Raw genomic sequence first — 5,740 nt, 5'->3', positions numbered from 1 at the left:
GTGGGGGGATTGTCTCGCTTTCATCAACAAGCTCTTTCTCCCCCAAAGCTAAGCAGCCTCTGCAGGTTCCCATGACAACAGCACGCCTGGGAAGGACCAGCTTGGGGAAAAACCAGATCTTACTGTAAGGAAAAAACCTGGCCTGAAGCCACAGGCAGGGCAAGCTGGGACAGGGGCTGTGCAGCGGGACTGGGCCCTGGGACAAGGCCCACAGAGGTGTGAACACCGGCCCCATGACGGAGACTGTGAGCGCGCCGCATGTGTGCCCAGGCCTTGGGCCTCGTGACAGTCCTGTGGAGCAGGTACCGATATTGTTCCTGCCTTATGGGCGGGAAGACTGTGGCATGGTAGAGTTTAAAACAGGCAGCCTGGCTTCAGGACTGGCATTCTTGGCCTCTCACAGCGCACAACTGTCGTTCCTACAGTCCTTGGCAACTGATAAAGGACAGTTTCCTTCTATTCTCACATACATTTTGCAAAAATGAAAATCGTTATTTCACCAGTCATGGTGGTACACTTTAGTCCTAGCGCTTGGAAGGTAGAGGAGGCAGATCTCTGTGAGTTCAAAGCCAGCCTGGTCTATGTCCTGAGTTCAAGGCCAGCCACAGCTACAGCAAGACTCTGTCTCAAAAAACCAAACACACACACACACACACACACACACACACACACACACACACACACACCACAAAAAAAAAAAAAAAAGAAAAAGAAAAAAAGAAAAATCCCTCATCATTTCTATATTATAGATCAGGAGCCAAAAGGCTAGAGAGCTTAAATGGTAGGCCCCAAGTTGCATGACTAATAAATTATAGATCTGGAGTTTGAATCATATCTGTCTACATCCAGAGGTCATGACCCTCCCTCTACCGCAGTGTCTAAAAATAGGCCTGCACCTTTACCCTTTGCCATGAGTACACTAACCCATAAGCCCGGGCAAAGGCCACAGCCGACTGGCACAGCCTTAGGGGCACAAGTGGGAATAGTTCTATGTCTTTATCCCCGTGCCAGTCCTTCCCCAGCCCTCGTGCACTAGTGCATTTGCACACGTCTGTGCACACATGCTCCCACAGGCATAAATACAGGCCCTGGCAGGCTGACACTGTCCCCTCCCAGCTGGCAGGTGCGCCTGCCCACACCTGCTGGCCTCACCCGGGAGGGGCAAGTCCCAGGTCTACCTCCCCACCCCAGCTCACTCTGTGTAATCAGCCTGGGAGTTCCCCGGGGAGGGAACCTTGCGGAGGTGTGCGAGGCCCATTGGACTTTCTGGATTCTTCTTTCTAGTGAGTGAGCATTCTAGAGATCAGCGTCAGAGGCCTAGGCTACGTGGGGAGGGAAGGGTGCCATCCCTGAAGGGCATTTCCCCCTGACTGTTCCACCAGCCTTCAGTGTTTTATCATTTGTATTCTGACTTTATTAGTTGGGGGATGGTGCCCTGTGACTTCTAAAAGCCCTGACTCCTGTGGCAAGTGTGTGATCTCAGCCTAAGCTGTCTATTGTGTCTCTAGCAGATTAGTCAAGTCAGCCCTGACGTAGGATTGTGACATTTGTGGAAGATAGTCCCCTCTGTGGGGCTGGGCCTGTGGCACCACTGAAGACAGGAGACTAAAGACACGTGTGTGTGTGTTTTATTTTCCTCCTAGGGCTGGTTGGGGATAGAAGACAAAGCTTCTTACACACTAAAGACCCTTTGCTCTGAAACTACATTAGCCGGCCGTGGTGGCGCACGCCTTTCATCCCAGCACTCGGGAGGCAGAGGCAGGTGGATCTCTGTGAGTTCGAGGCCAGCCTGGTCTACAACGCGAGTCCAGAACAGCCAAGGCTACACAGAGAATCCCTGTCTCAAAAAACCAAAAAAATAAAAAAATAGAAATAAAAAATAAAATCAAATTAAAAAAATAGAGATACTGCTACAGAATGAGAAGAAGTCACAAAACCCTCAAGTCTCATTAAGAACTGTCCCAGCTGGTGGCTAGAGAGGCAGGTAGCGGCCTAAAGGCCTGAGCACTGGAGGTCCCTGCACACTGGGCTGGAGTGTTCGGCTTTGTCAGACTAGCCACCCATCTATGGCCTTGAGATATCCCCCCCAATGCATCAGAGGAGGCTGGGACCCCTAAGTTCCCCCCAAGCCTCTGGCAGCCTCTGCCACGAATGCCTCGATATCTAACCCGTTTGTGTTCTGAACCCAACGGCAAAGAGCCAAAAGAGCACACAGCACACAGGACAGCCTCACAAGCGTCTCACTTTGGTAGAAACTAGTTTCACAGTGTGAATCTACAGGACAGCAAGGATCCCCAAAGTGGAGGGGGCAGGAGGGAGGGCAGTAGACTGAGATGGAGGTGGGGGCTGACAGAGAGGACGGAGGGACGTCAGGGTATGGACTATGGCCAAGTGCTCTATCCCCACGCTCTCCTGGGTCCCGGGCTCCTGAGCTAGCTTTCTGGCGGCCCCAGGCACAGCCCAAGCTGGGGCTATAGTAATAGCTGTGCATGCGGGGCGGGGAGATGATGGCGCAGCACTCGGTCTGCGAAGTCCAGACTTCTGTCTCTCCCACCCCCTGGGAATTTCATAAATAAACCCCTGGACCCGTTCCAAGAAGAATTTCAAGGCTTCTCGGCGTGTGGTGTGTTTCCAGAAACACAATTTTACATGGTGCCTGGTGTGCAGCGCCCTGAGCGACTGGTGGGGAGGAATGACAGCTGGGCATGCCAACGAGGACGTGGGCCTGTCGGGTCGGACCGGGTTGGATAGGGCTTGAGTGAGCCGCTGAAGCTGCTAGTCAACGATGCGAAGGGATCTGAGGCCCAGCTCTGCAGCTGGCAGTTGTAACCTGGCTTCCCAGACACCCAGCCTGCCCCGGTCTCAGATTGCCCGGCCTCCCTCCCCTCCCCCACCCTGGGGTTTTGGCAGGATTTGCCACCAGGTTTTTGAAAAGTGATGGGGTCCTAAAATAGCATGAAATCTCCCCCCCCCCCGCCCCGGCCTCTCTCTCTCTCTCTGTCTCTCTCTGTGTCTCTCTGTCTCTCTCTCTGTGTCTCTGTCTCTGTCTCTGTCTCTGTCTCTGTCTGTCTCTCTCTCTCTCTCACACACACAGACACACACACACACACACAAAACAAAGATCAGAGAGGGGTGGGGTGCGGGACTGGGGGCTGGGGGGTGGGGGTGGGGGATGGGACTAGAGAGGACTCCAGGGTTCTGGGTGGGGAACAGAACAATGAGAAAGAGAAAACAGGAAAGAGCCTGGGTCTGGGTGTCATCAAGACAGAGCCAGTCAAGGTGGGTATCTAAGTGGGTGGCTGCGATCATGACACCAGAGTTTGGCCAGGAGAACATAGCTTCCTCTCCTGGACTGTGAACCGCCGGAGGGCGAGCGCTAACCGGTTACTCATTCCCAGGACCCAGGCCAAGGCCCGCCTCACAGACTTTCAATACGTACTCAAAGGATGAAGAAATGATAGCCTTACACACCGATTGCTAGAACATAAAAACAAACAAACAAACCCAGCAGAGATAAAGCAAGTGGCTTCAAGGAGGTGACACAGAGCTGGAAGATTCTACCAGCCAACGTGTGTGAGGAGATGACGGGGAAGAAAAGGTTGTGGCTACTGCTGTGGTCAGGTTATGTGTGGCCCAGAGAAGACAGACAAACACACAGGCGACCGAGAAGCCTTCCTGGAGGAATTCTCAGCTGTAGATGTGTTTGCTGGGTCCTAGAACAAAGGCATTCAAATGAGGAGACAGATGGAAACCTCAGGGAAATGCCGCTGCCAGAGCTCATGGATCTGAGGACACTGGGCTGAGTGTCACATGACTGTGGGGTGAGGCTGAGGGGGGATCCACCCCTTTTCCCTTGGGAGCACATTCCTGTGACCACGTGACCACGTTTCTTGCCTCCTTCACCTTTGCTCCTACATTGCTTGCCCTGCTCAGCCTGGCCCAGCGTCATTTCCAGCGACCTGCCACCATCCAAAGTCACCCAGTTTTCTTGCCAACTCAGTTCAAACACTCACGAGGGAGCCCTCGGGTGGCTCTGCCAGTCTCTATGTTTCTTTCCCAACCCTAACCCTGGTACTGAGGCTGTGGCCAAAAGTTTGACCGTGCAACACGCGAAGGCCCAGCTGGTGAGCAGGACAGCCTCTGGAGCAACAGGCAAGAAGGAAACTCCACTTGTGTGTGGAAGGATAGGGAGGAGGAAGTGGAGGAGGAGGAGAGAGAGGCTGTCCACTAGGTATTCGCTCAACGACCTTGTGCGGGGGGTGGGGGTGGGGTGGGAGGGGGAAGGTGGAGGGTGGGGTGGGGGTGGGTGGTCAGCCCCTCTTCCCTAGAGTGAGCTGAGGGGCATCACTACTAGATGGTTGAAGAGATGACAATGTAGCAGGGCGGTGGTGGCGCACGCCTTTAATCCCAGCACTCGGGAGGCAGAGGCAGGAGGATCGCTGTGAGTTCGAGGCCAGCCTGGTCTACAAAGCGAGTCTAGGACAGCCAAGGCTACACAGAGAGACCCTGTCTCGAAGAACAAAACAAAACAAAACAAACAAGCAAAAAAGCGTGGTAACAACATAACCTGTGCACTCTTCTCAGGCAAGCTAGCTGTTCAGTCTCCGGACACCACCTTTACGTGGAAGGGTGTCAGTACATTCTCACTGTGTAGAGATATCAACCGCCAGTCTGGTCACTGTCCCTGGACAAGATACTTGTCTCTGCTGATCCCCAGTGTCCCCACTCTGAAGTAACAGGATCAAAGCCAGACATGGTGGCGCACGCCTTCATTCCCAACACTTGGGAGGCAGAGGCAGACAGACCCCTGAGTTTGAGCCCAGCCTGGTCTACAGAGGGAGTTCCAGGGCTACACAGTGAAACCTTGTCTGGAAAAACCATAATCAATCTATCAATGAGTCAAGCTAGCAAGCAGGATAGACTTAGAACTTCATGACTCTGAGCAAGTAAGATGCCTGTATGTTCTGGAGACGATGGCTGACAAACTCCAGGATGATTTCTTGGGACCTGAGTATGTGGTAGAGTGGCCGCTGGGGAAGGGCGAGCAGGAGATGAAGAAGTGGTGGCACCCAGCATTCCCGGGGCACTGTGACGTCCTGGCCTGGGATGCCACGAGGGCACGCAGGACAAGGGCACCAGGCAGACAGGAAGAAACTGTGAGCTTCAGCTCACAGCAGCAAGACAATGAGGAAGAGGGCAAGCCTGTTTGGCCACTGGTAGAAACTCAAGTATGAATCACCACGGCTGAGGGCACAGGGCCTGTTTACCCAGGAGGCACTGGGGTGGAACAAGGTCAGTGCGAGCCCTGAAGAAAGAAAGCCCTCCTCTAAAGTCATGTGGCATAGGCTCTGGGGGAGAGAGAGAGGGAGGGAGGGAAGGAGAGAGAGAGAGAGAGAGAGAGAGAGAGAGAGAGAGAGAGAGAGAGAGAGGAGAGAGCCTGGGAGGGTATTCTTCAGGAACACTGCAGCTCAGACCCTTCCTGTGGGACCACGTGTGTGTGAACTGCAGGCTGCTGACACCAAGCGGGATGGTGAGGCATCTACCGCCAACAGCATTCGCTCTAGCCGGTCGCCATCCTCAGCTACCAGCTACCTCACATTCAATCTCTCCATGCTGTCTAATGAGCCCCCCTTCTGTTCCCCTCAATACCGTAGCTCACCTGTCCGTCCCCCATATGCCCCATCTCTATATCTGCCTTTTATGTGTCCAAGAGACTCATATACCCACACCTTAGGCTGAT

This window comes from Acomys minous (genome assembly GCF_964271855.1).
Source record: "Acomys minous genome assembly, chromosome: 12".
Lineage (NCBI taxonomy): Eukaryota > Metazoa > Chordata > Mammalia > Rodentia > Muridae > Acomys > Acomys minous.
Note: the sequence above shows the minus strand (reverse complement) of the source record.